Source organism: Galleria mellonella, unplaced genomic scaffold (genome assembly GCF_026898425.1).
Source record: "Galleria mellonella isolate WM207_F2 unplaced genomic scaffold, CSIRO_AGI_GalMel_v1 utg103, whole genome shotgun sequence".
NCBI classification, from domain to species: Eukaryota; Metazoa; Arthropoda; class Insecta; order Lepidoptera; family Pyralidae; genus Galleria; species Galleria mellonella.
This window is the reverse complement of record NW_026441966.1, coordinates 4993223-5007562: the sequence shown is the minus strand read 5'-3', so window position 1 is coordinate 5007562 and position 14340 is coordinate 4993223.

Below are 14340 nucleotides of genomic sequence, written 5' to 3'. Positions count from 1 at the left end.
AGACTTCGTTTAACACAATCGTATCATTATGTTGAATAAGAAATACCACCTATTTATCATATGATTCAGTAGAACAAAATATTATTTTTTACATCTATTCTAAAGATTTAACATTAGAAATGATTTTAGAAGCATGCAGCATTTTTTTATACAACTAAGAATGACAAACAAGCTGACGGCCCACCTGATGAAAAGTGGTAACCGTCGCCTATAAACATGAGCAGTACCATAGACATTACAGAGTATACTGTTACGCCCATGATACCCCCAATGCGTTGCCATTCCTAAGGATTCAGATGCTATTCCTCTGTACCCTGTAAATTCCCCTGAAACACCCCTTCAAACCGAAACACAGCCATGCAAACACAACTGCTATACAGTTGAAACACGAATGGGACAGAGATACCCTAGCAATCGGCTTTTGTACAAAGTCTCCCTCTGGTAAATGTTATGTTTTCGTTTCTAAAATAAAAATAAAATCTCTTGAATGAACGACGTTATCAAAAAACCCGGACAAATGATGTCTTTGGTAAAAATACAGTAGACTAATTAAACTCAAACTAGTTTAAAATTAATTATTCAACTAACTAGTTACGAAGCAAAGCAACGGGATTGAAACAAAACGATAAGGAAAGAAATAAACTGAATAATTAAATAAGAAATTGTAACAGAGATCACCCACTAAGAAATCTTGTCGCCCGCTAATTTCATGGCAATTTGCCATTAATTAATCATAAACAGCCTAACCAATAGAAGAGGGATTCCTTATTTTGTCCATTTAATATCTGTCTGAGAATCCTATTAATATTATAAACGTGAAAGTTAGTAAAGATGTTAGAATATTTTGATTTTGGTTATTCAATTAATTAACTAGAAATAAATTAAGTAAACAGACAAGTAATCTATTTAATTATGGACTACTAGGGACCTGCCCCGACTTTGCACGGGTGCAATATTTATTTGTGTAGCTTTTAAACTGTTCAACGCATTTTAGTGGTACTGGTATTTTGGCGAATATGAAAATGCACAATTTTTTTTTTATTTTAAAATGCACACCCTGTAAAATCTATTTTATTTTTAACAAAAAAAAAAAAAACTTTCTTTTTGATTGACATATCAAACTTAGATTGTTGACGTTTTTGTCAAGCTAAAAATAATTTACATTTTTGATACAGATTTTATTTTTTTATTTCAAACCGTTCAGACAGCTCACACCTTATTATAGAATTTGTGCCGACTTCAATTATTTAATGTAATTATTAGGAATGGAGTTTAATAGTCCCATAACTACCCTATGAGATCGACCTTTACATGGGCTCCCCAGGAAACCATCTCGGTTAATTGTTGTCGAATTCGTCATGATGGACCAACTAACCTGCATTCGTCCTTACCTATCATCTTTTACTGATGTCCCGCCAACGTATTCAGATAGTGTAGGCGGAGTGACCATTCCATTTTCACCAATTAAAAACAAACCTATATTACTAATAATGAAATAGTTATACTCCATTACTGTAATGTCTCCAATTATATATAGTTTGATCACAAGCAGTTTGGTTGTATAAGTACGTACAAGATGTTTACAAGAATTTGTAGCGATACCGTAATTGGATTGATATTTATTCCTTCGTTGGCCACAACTACACTTTATTAAGAAGTAAAACTGGATCACGATCTGTTTTTACTGCCATATTTTTAATTTGAATTTCTACACGGTCATCAAGTGAGGCAATTAATGGCCGGTTTATGTTACCGCTATAAATAATAATTTGTTTTATTGGACTTGACTATGTAGTCCTATTATCTCTGTCTGTATAATTGACAGATTTTTTTGTTTTTATTTTTAGGTTTAGAAGTTAATAATAGGTATTCATTAGTAAGTTTCTTTTTTATTTAATTTATTTTTAAATGCATAATCACAACAATTGTATCAACCCAGAACAGCTACACTCAATTTAAATTTACTTTTTAATTTTTATTCCTGAATTGGTCGAATTAAAATGCACTACGAAGGTTGTCAAAGATGACAATAAAAATCGTCATAGTACTTTCAAAACATTCAACCAGGCAAACTTATATTTGACTTACGATTTTTCGTTCTGCTAGAACTATTGGTACAAACTGGATTTTTAACTTGATCGATTACAAGCACATTTTATTTTCACATTGCAACCGAAAAAACCGTGGTCCTTATTCTTCTTAATTTAATATTTTTATCAGATTGTACATATAAATATCTTTTCAATTGGCTAACCATTGTTAGATGTGAAAGGAGTAAAAATTTAAAATAATTAAACAAAAATTTATATAATGGACTTACAAATTCATGTTTCAAAATTATTCACTACTGCAGCGCGGTAATGCTTACCACGCACAGCTTAGTTGCCGGTAGTATCCGATAAGTAGTGGCAGCTAATAATCGAGTGTTAGTAGCGAGAAAGCTAAGCGTATCCCATCTCTAATTGCGGAAGCATTTGTAATGACTATAGCACACGCCAATAGGCAGGGTGACCGTGGGAACAATAGGCGATGTGCATTTACATACAACATTCTTAGTCTATGCTATTAAAATTTTAAATATTAATAACTAACTGTAAAATAAGTACACTTTGTACTTATTACCAAGGGCTCTGAATGGTCTCGAAACTAGTTGAGCTTTCTCGATCAATTTAAACGTAACTTACGTTTAATTTGATCGTACGGATAGTTATTATATTAAAACATATTATGCGAATAAATGCCTATATAAAGTCACCTAGTTTAATTGTAAATTGTACTTTATGCAACTGTATCTTTCTTGAATAAAAATTATTATTATTATTAGTTAGTGTGATAATAGTAATTTTTTTATGAGTAATATAGAAGTGGTAATTCTATCTATACTAATTATATACCCCATATATCATCTATCATCATATATATAGAATGAAAAAGCAGGTCATTGGCCTGTCATTTGATTTAATTAATTTTATTTCCTTACGGAATCGCAAGGAGATCGATTTTGAAAGGGTTTATTGCAATGGGGTTGCTAAACCCCATTACTAAAAATCCCTTCCCTTCTCCTCAGTAATAGAAAGTTATTATCCTTTTTTTAAAGGAAAAAGATCCGTGTCTAACCGTGGAACATTGTATGTCTTGATAAATTAGGCAGTAACTCACTGTTTTTTTTATAAATTAGAAGGTACGCAGGTAGGTAATATAAGATACTGGTAACAGTATTTTTAACAGTACTGTTAATATAGAACAATTAACATAGGCCTATGATAACAAAAAATATATATTTACATCAAAAATAATCCGTAAGAAATTTATAAAAACTTACATAGAGCACAGCATTATATGGGTGTGAAACATAGACAAAGACGCAAAAGGAAAGAAAGATGCTTTAGGCATTTGAAATGTAGACATGAAGGAAAATGGAAAGGATAAGCTGGACAGGAAAAGTAACGAATGAGGAAGTTTTGAAAAGGATAAATGAAAAAAGAATAATAATAAAAACAATAGAGAATAGAAGAGGCAAAATGCTTGGTAACCTTATACGACATGACAATTTTTAAAGAGCATAGTAGAAGAAAAAATAGAGGGCAAAAGAGGAAGGGGAAGACCGAGGAATAACAACATTTTCTTACTGTATCATTAATCAGTTGTAGTGCAAGTATGAATAGTAAGTCTAAAAATAAAATAAAAATTATATAATTGTTGATTAGAACGTATTAACTCAAATCCCGTAGGCACATTACAAGTCCAATCATCAAAAAATGTAATTGACAGCTGAATCACTGACTTGAATAGATAATTTCCAAGTGGTAGCATTCCTTACATCTAAAATTATATGATAGGGTATATTTGGAATTCGTTCCGGTTATGTCTTTGGATAGATTCGGCATCAATTTATTTTATTTAAGAATTGATTAGCTTTTTATAACGATATTTTGTTTTAAATATTAAAACATTATTTGTATATGTTACTGTAAAAGCCTGCACATTGGCAAATTTTAGATTTAGTTACTAGTAAACTAAACCTATCTTTCTGATTACGAATAATAACACAATGCTCTAAACATGTCTTGATATTTTGTCTTTTTTGACATTTACCACGTCTCTGAAGTAAGTATAGAAAATTTACTGTAATTCGGGTTTTTACAGTAACAGACAATATTTAGATATGTTCGGAGCGTGGTATCCGTGCTCGGGGAAGTACTCGTCAGGAAGGTAGGTTAGATTTGATTTGGTGAAAGCCCCTAGAAATAATCTTTCTTTTTATATAAAATCCCTACATTACAAATCCTTACTAACACATGTTAACAAATCCTAAGATTTATTGTAACATATACTTAACACGTATCACGTTCTGTCAATCCGAAAGGAGAAAGTATCTATAAAGTTTTTATATAAAACATATACTAGTAGTAATGTTAGTATATTTTTCTATACATTTTTCCTAACTATATAGCATACTTACGAAAAAATATACATATTCACATTTCTCTCATACTAACCTTGTCCTGACAATTACAAATGGGTACAAGAAATAATTAGCCAATTATTTTAATTAGTGATGCACTTACATAAAACCGGCAACTGATTTTTGTTTATATAGATATTCTGATTAAAGTTTCTAAGGAAGAAAATTGTTAAAATTATTTGGAAAGTCGCTAAAAATTATAATTTTTGCTATAAATTCTCGGATCATAATTTACAATGAGAATGACACATGGTTGATAAATTAACTGTATTGAAATAATAATTTTAAATAAATAATAATCAACGACGTTTCCATAAATTGAGTCAGAATTTAAATATCAACTTATTAATGTTTAATTACTTAGACAGAATTTTATTAAACACGTGTTAGTGTTTTAAATTATTGTGCAGTAAGATCGTTAATAATTAAATACACATTAATTAATTAATTTAAGTATCACTTTATAATTATTGAGACAAAATTTTAGTAACAACTATCAAACTGTGTATAATTATTGGGATAAATATGACATAAACAAATAAGCTTGACTACAATTTATTCGTGCTACGCCCACTTTATGTCTATCGATGCAATAGAATCATCGTTCTTCCAATTAAAAAATCTTAAAATGATAGTATTGATTGAAAATGATAGGAATCGTACGCACGAGTGCTTCATAACATCAATTTCGAATGTTTAATCTTGTAATATCTATTAGATTGATTCACCAAGCACCACTTGTCATAACTGTTATTTGGGTGTAGCGGTCCAAACAAAGGTCCAGTGATGCGTAACAATTCAACTGTCTTTTTCGAAGCATCTTATACTCAGTAGTTTTGTTTTGTTCAAGTATGACATGCAAAGAGAAACAGTTCAATTCTATTATGGTTTTACTATTATCCGATTACCAAGAAGAGGTAATCAATTCACTGTATGTTTTCCATATTTTTTTTTGAGTTCTGAATCGTTTATTATTATTATTTTTTATCTAAAACGATATAGATCCAGTATAACTGATATACTTTAGTTTTTAAAACAAAGTAACTTGTTTTGCCACAATTGAAGTAGTTTTTTTTTTTGATGGGACATCAGCTTAAATTACACATAATTCTTTTTGTTTCCACATAAATTTTTTTACAATTGTTAGTTGAAATTTATTGCGAAATAATTTATTTTTTATTTTTAACAGTTTTATCTAGTTATAAATATTATTAATGAACATTAAAATTTACGGCTAGCACTCACCAACAGCCAAAGAATAATTTGTTTATTATCATAAAACTTATCAAGTTTATCAAAAGTTTTGAAAGAAAAAAAGAAAGTTTATTTTGCACATGTATACGACAGCATTCACACAGCGATTAAAAATAACTAAAACTGCAAAATTATTTAAATAGGTAGAAAAAAAATTGCATTAAAGATCTGGACTTATCTAACTTACACTGGCAAAACTCTGAATTAAAATAAAAAGGAGCTCATCTCTAGAAAATTCCATTCGAATGAAGCAGTTTAACCGTAAGCTTGATTAAGTAACGCTTAAATGGTAAGATTAAGTACAAGAATTTATTTGTAATAGTAAGATTAGTAAGATGAATAATAAATTAAATAGATCTATAAGATACAAAACGTTAATCAATTCAGATTATACCTTACGTTCCATTGAACATAGCTTTGTACCCAGATGATATCTTTGCGAATCCAACTCGGATTTCAAGTTAGTGTTAAATTGTTACTACGAATCATACATAATTGTTTGTATTTATAACTGATTTTTTGCTATTGTTAAAAATAAATTACAGTAAATAATTATGCTGCGTGTGTGCTCCTGCATAGAATAGGCTTCCCCTTTCTTTCCTGTGGGTCTCGTAAGAGGTGACTAAGGAAGAGCGAGAGATGGGCAACAGCGCCCCTCTTAAAACATCTCTAAAAGCCTAACTGCGGTTACCAATCCGTCTACCAAGCGTGGCAACTACTGACTTATGGGGAACGCTTATGTTCAACAGTGAACAGTTAACGGCTGAAATAAAAATAATAAAAAAATAAATAATTACAAGTTAAAATAATTCTTACTTAATATTAGATATATATGTGAAAGCGAGTTTGCTACCTCTTAATGTTACTCTTGGTGGCAGGGGTGTGTAATATATAGCAATATCTGTATATTGGCTTAATAACAAATATGTTAAATGTCTGTTATTCCATATTTAATGTCGAAATGAAGAGCCTAACAGAAATTTATATAGATAGAAAGAATGAAAGAAAGAAACTTTATTGTACAGAAATATGCAACTACACCCACACAGGGGTTAAAAAAAAATTAAGAATTATAACATCGAAACTACACACAATATTTATATATAAAAAAAGAATATAAAATTAGAAAAAAAAAACATTTCGTATAATAACAGTTTCATCCAAAATGAGTGTGTGTGCGTGCGTCGCAATACCTGCAAAATGAGGTGCGTGCTTAGCATTTTGCTGTAGTGTCAGGGACACTACAGCGCTGATTTTCAGCACGAGTACCTTATCCGACCGGTACCTACGGACGATATCGAAACGGACGATGACCTTTTTTTTCGCTATCAATGTACAAACGAACACAATATATAGATATTGGAACAGTAATAATTACGCGTGCCTACTTAGTGGCCTAAGAAATAATTTTGAAATTTAGTATGTATGTATTTTATAGTATGAAGAAAGACATAGGTTACTTTTTATTTTGATCAGTGAACGCATCTCGGTTACGCGGGTAAATTCGCGGGTAAAAGCTACTTGTAGATATCCACGATGTTGTTGTGATTTGATTTACTTGTACATTTTGATTCTGCTCTTGAACTTTGATTAAATTTCTGACACCAATTATTTTGAATGACGATTTATTAATATTGATTAACGGCCGTGAGTTATATTCTAGCCGATAGTTGAATTTATATTTTCGTCAAATTCTTCAGTGGTAGTAAGTAATTATGTATCATTAACTAAAATAAATACGAGAAATAATGGGTGTTTTATTAATTGCCGAAGCACAGCTAGACACGATTTTATCTCGTGAGCAAAATATATTATGTAATTATATAAAGACACCTTATATTTTCCTTGACGAATCTTGATATAAAATATAATAACTTTTAAATTAAAATATAAAAGACTCGACTTAAGTTCCCTTAGTCGCCTCTTACGACATTTATGGAAAGTAAGGGATAGCCTATTTTATGCCAAGACCACACGGCACAGAATATACATATAATAAATAAATATATATATAATGGATATAGTTAATAATAAATAATCTAAGATTATATAGATAGAGTGTCTCCATAGAAATACTTCGTAAAAACGGTTCTTTTTCTTTTTTATACAATTTTGCGTGATAAATAGTTATGAATAATTCCTTTATAACTTCTATATTTATTTTGTATTATAATTTCTGCATATTTTTATTGCGTAAACACTCATTTAATTTATTATATAATAGGTCAAGACACATTTTATGCATAAGTATGTAGAGCACTGACAAAAACATGAGTGCTAATTTGACAATTAGCTCACAAAAAGTTGATCCGTTTTTGAGGCTTTATGCTCTATCTATATAATCTAAGAAAATAATATACAGTAGAAAATACGTCATACTTTTCTTTCGTGTAGATATGTAGATAGAATTATATATATATAGACTATCTCATCATAGCATTATTGTATGCATGCATGTATACAGTACACAGACGTAGTGTGTATACAGCAATGCAGTCTTAATTATAGATACATTATCAAGGATAGCTTAATGATGCGTCTGTAATTATGTTAACAAGTAGCTCGTCTTGTGTACCAACAGTGAGTAATCGCATATGATATGAGGGATAATAACTACTCATTCAGTACATAATTGTGCACCATCTGTGTCTAGTAGGTACTTCAGTTTTATGATATACCAGTTACGCTCGGGACTTTGTTGGCGTATAGTTATTATTATTTACAACAAAATTTTCGACAGTATTTTTTCATACATCTATTTTTATATATCTAGTGTCAACTAGGTAAAGTCACTCTAGCTGATAATCATCATTATCATCATGTTAGTCAATAACTGTCTACACTTGAACATAGGTCTCTCCCATAAGGGTGGGTTTGGCCAATAGTTGCCACGCTAGGCAGATAGATTGGCAACCGCAATTAAGCTTTGGTGATGTCTTAAGAGTAGAAACTGATAGTAGATGGTTTTAAAAATAACTTTTAATTTACCCCTTTTAGACATGATTACATTTGTTGATAGGAATATCATACATGTATATCATAGTTCTGCGATTTAGTTCGACTAGTAGAACCGAACGGACTTTAACACTTTAAAAATTTCTTGACAATTTGTCCTGTAGTTTTTATGTAAAACGTTAATATGCAAATAAAAACATTAATTTTCAATTTAATATCATATGTATTATAATTATATTATATTGATAAATAACTTTTCTAAAAATATTTACTGTATTTATACAGTTATAATTTCGACTTTGTTAAGGTAACATAAAGTCGATTTTTGAATAAAAAGAAGTTATAATGTTTGCAAATTTAGCCGACAATGTGTGTTATATGTAAAGATAATGTTATAATCTGTATTTTGCGGTAGAAGCAGTGTATATTTGTATCGGATGTGCTCTATTAAAGGATTAAGTCGAACATTAAACCGGATTGTTATCGGCACTTGCGGTGATTGGAGGCGTCCGGCGCAGGCGTCGGCCGCGCCACCGGCACTCCGACCTATTATTCAATTCATCCTGAATTTATCATGATTGACGTTGATCTGCATTTTCACAATTAAAATTTGAATTTGGAATTTGAAAAATTGTACCCAATAAAATATTTTAATTTCCCATTAAAGGTCAAATCAATCAAAACAATGCGAACGTTCATCGTTTTGACCTCACACCAAATTTCATTCTTAGTTCATTTGGAATATTTGTTTAACTTGATTCCGTTCCACCATTGAAAATTGATATTAACGAATAATCACTATTAGCAGAGGCTTTTGGCATTAAATACAATTTAATTAATCAAACAGTAATATGTCCTTCTGCGAAATAGTACCTAATTCAATAAAATTTCTCTTGTGTAAATTGTGTATTTGCCAGCGTTGCCAGATTGGGCATTTGTTTCGCAATTTTAGGGTAATTTTGTATTGTTTGTGAAATTTTGTAGATAAATAACAATCGGTTATTTTTTATAATAATTTTAGTATTTGTAAAACATATAAACGTATCTAAATCCAATAAAATATACCATTGAAGTAAGTAACAGAAAGTACAGAAGTGAAGCGTTGTGAAGTGCGTCCTTTTTATTTCGTCGTTCGGATAAAAGTTGGCATGGTAAAACTAGAGGAAAAGATATAAGTTTGTGTTTAGGTTATAATAGTCAAGAAAATCATATCAATTTGGGAATCAAAATATCAACTAATACATATCAACACTGGGGTAAAAATGAATAATTACATATGGCAACCCCGATAAAGTACGTAATATGCAAGTACAGTAAGAGTATGCAGTTTTAGAAGGTTTATTATGACCGGATTAAAATTTAGGCATAAAATTGTCTTCCATTTGTCTCAAAATTCTGAAAAGATAAGATAAATTTATATGCGGAGAAATTACTTTTATTTGCACGAGACATAAATGGCAGAATTTTAGTTTAGAATTAATGTAGATATAACTCAAATTATTATCAATCATGTGGTGAGCAATTTAGTAAAAATATAGTTTTAATTATTTAACTAAAATTGGCGAAAAGAATGTTCAGATCAGTTTAGCTGCTGAACTATTTATAGGTCCCCCCCTCGATCAAAATTAGTATAGTACTATATTATCAATGATCAAGAATAACTGTAGACTAATACACAATACTATGTATTAAGAATCATATCAGGTTTTGTACTTAATTTTTTGTGGTCAACAAACTTACAGTTGTATAAATTATTATTATGGAAATTATTTTTATCTCTTTAATTTTGATTGGTACTATTTATAATCGTATTAAATAGTTGTGATAGAAGAAACCCATTAGGCTGGTTCCTATGCGGTCTTCTATAAGAGGATAAAGATTAGTGTGACATTTGTGTGACAGTTGTGACGTGATATTGTTCGAATTAAATTAACTGTACTTAATTCTATTACTTCGATAGCCGTATCCGGTTATTAAAGGATTTAAAAATTGTTGTTATTACCACATGTATGTAGTCGTACATACATAATGTTATACTTGTATGACAATTTAATATTATTTTAAAAATAAGTGTAATTAAAATTGCTTCTTCTTCTATTTATATTATAGGACAAACTACTAATAGAGATTTCTTTTTAAATATTCTAAAAATAATAATAATATCATTTGCGCTAATGGTTTATACTGGCAGAGTACCAGTGAGTGACAATAAGCGAGAATGAAGTAAGGTCAGTTAATCAACTGACCATCGGTCATGACAAACTCACGAAGAATTTACTACGAAGGTTTTCAAGGGCGTTTACAGTAAAGGATTTACAAATTCGCCACACCTACCTACATCCAAAAATCGGTATTCCAGTTCGCAAACATGTTAATGACAATTTTTAGACAATGAAACTGTAACTTTTGGCCTCAAATTTGCCGCCCTTAAAATCTACCGCTTTAGGCGCCAGCTTATACGGCCTGTAGGTAAATTCCCCACTGGGTTTTCATATTTTATGAATACAAAATTTTCAATATCTAATTACAAAAAATACTTCACATAGTGATCTACTAGTTGGTGCACTCGTCTTTGCTTGAGTGGTATTATGTTTCTCCTTAAGTTGAAATGTATAAGAATTCTTAACAAACGCTTACGAAACGTAAAGTAGTTCTAGCTTTGTATTGATAGTTAGCCAGGACAAACGATTTTAAAAGTAAAGATTATAAGATAGTTCATTAGCTAGTTTACTATATTTATAAATTCTTGGAAAGAAACTTAGAATTTTTTATCTTATAAAAAAAAAACGTACTATATTCACTAGAATAACAATGTCATATACGCAGCGCTTTAACAAAGCACTTTATTTCGTTGAATTTTTCTAACCACCAATAGAGTTCTCGTATATCAAAATATCCTTTTGAAAGTATTACACATAATTCTTCGTTATCTGATGCCATTCAAGTTTCAGTTATCTTCTAGAACTTGTACGTTAGATGACAAACAGCTGTGAGATTTCTATTTTCAACTTTAGAAATAATATTTGCTTCACAAGTAGTGGGATAAAATGATTTAGGTACTTGTTTACTGGGTTTTCCTTAGAATCAGTGTACGAGTAGTTTTAAATTAATGTTTATTTACTTGGTAACATTTGTTGGCAACATATAAAATATACAGAGTATAATATTTAATTTACATATATAGTATTTTTTTATGCAGCTTAGAATAGCAAACAAGCTGACGGCCCATCTGATGGAAAGTGGTAACCATCGCCTATAAACAAGAGCTGTACCATGGACATAAGAAAGTATACTGTTTTGCCCATGATATGATATGTTTCCCCCATGCGTTGTTATTCCTGTGGACTCAGGTGTTAGTCCTCTGTATCCTGTAAATTCACTACCATATCCTATCCTTTAAACCGAGAAACACAGCCAACACAACTGCTTCACGGTAAAAACACGAATGGGACAGAGGTTCCCAAGCAAACGACTTTTGTACAAAGTCACCCTCTGGTAATATAGTAACATTCTCTGTCGTCAACTGACTTTGTGTGAAAAACATAGAGTACATAGCGAGACGTTATGTACTCTATTTATTTAAAATATAAAAAAGAAATGTAAAAGAGGTCTGGTTTTGATTTACGGTCCCTACATCGTTACACTGCAATTTGGAATTCGAAGAAACTATAAGCAGCTGTGTTTACAGTCCACGCTCATCGTTTTTTGGTGTTCACTTCATAGTACTATTTATGATTACATCTACATTTCGATCCATGTAACAACAGTACTTTATCCTCTAAATTGTAACATTGATAATACTTGATGGATATCTTGGTCCACGCATATTTTCATGATATTTTAATTTCATGATAGCTAACACCTATTTTTTGTTAGGTAGGCCGTCAACTAATTAACTATTTTTGATGGTTTAATGAGTGGATTTTTATTTACAAAGAAAAAAAAACTTTAACAACCACAAAATTATAGATATATATGTGCATTTGTATAGCATGGAAAGACATTTCGGATTTCGAAACATAGTCTGTACTGAATTTCTTACTTTTTATAGTTTCCTATTTCATATGTGCGATTAGTAAGTTATCTACTAAACAGATCTAAAAGAAATAACATAGAAAATATGAATATGCTGTCGAAAGACAAGGTTATGAACCTAAGAATTATGACCACAGTGTATTAATAACAATTAACAGTACGTTAAACAATGTATAAACTATCTAACAGACAGATGAATAAAGCATGTTGGACTCTATATTAATTGTCGGCATAGTAAAAGTTGACGCAGTACCTATAGGGTAACTTACCACCACTGAGATGTAAATAGAGTTGGTTTGTGGTATGGTTGGTTGGAGAAATAAATAATGAAATAAAATTTAAATAAATTATCAATTCATCTGTATTTGTTTTCAATACTTAATACGACTTCGGTAATGCAGGGATAAATGCGTTGTTTTAAGTGGACGAGGTCCCGGATTTAATTTTTAAGTAACTACATGCATTTCTATTCTCTATGCATTTCTCAATACGAGTACTAAACTTATTGTTTCTGGAACATTCTGATTCTGACATTTAAACATATTGTGTTGTAATTTTGAGCTTTCGTCTGTTTTCAATATATTTCATTATTGATTTAAACTGACGTCTTTTACTTTTTAATTACTTAAGAGTGACCTGTCGTTGGAATAGGAGTTTGAAACTTAATACTTGCATGCTAAAATTAACGAGAATAACAATAAAATAATAATAATCGAATATAGTGTAATTTGAAGTACAATTTTATGAACAATGATTTGAAATTTGTAATAATCCCAGACCCCAGGTTCGAAGTTTAGGAAACAAACTAGGTATTCTAAATTGGTTTGTATTATGTTAGCTTTTGGTTCTAAATATGCATCATATGGTTTAATGATATTATAATAAAATAATATATAAGACTTATTATTTTGATAAATGTTTGACATAAGTTAAAAAATTCTTTAGTATTTGGTATCTTAATAATTAATATTGGTAGTATATTTGTTAAACACCATTGGCTATAATATCCATACCAATACAAGTTTATATTCATAATACAAATGTTTGTGTTATGCGGGAAACGAAGCCACTACCATACCAAGGTGAAGATATGTATTAATTCCTATATATATTAATTCCTATAGTCATTTATACTTTTTTTTTAACTTGCTTTTGGTTATCGCGTTACGGATTATAGTCGTGGGTATTTTTTTACATCTCTAACAATTCGTCTCTGTGGCTAAGATCACATTTAAGCTGGCTCTTGTCTATGCTCGCGGCAAATCAATTAGAGTTGTTCGCAGCGGGGTTTTCCTGTTGTTTAACTATGAATCTTCTACCCACAGACGTTTCTTAGTTTTGTATGTAATATCATGTCTAAAAGGTAGTATTACAATTGTATTGGATGTAAACTATGTTGCTCACATTTGTTTAATAGTAGGTTGGTACTGTAATTACTGGAAAGCATTTGGTAACTTTATTGTTTTGAGTCAATTATCAAAAACAGTTCTCGGATCTACGCTTTCTTCGAACTGGGACAGAAACTGGATCATGGCGGCCCCTCTATCCAGTGATTGAGATAAATTGTTTAAAATACTCACATATATGACCTGTTAATGCGACTAAGAGCAGGTGCCCCGGTCTTTCCCCTC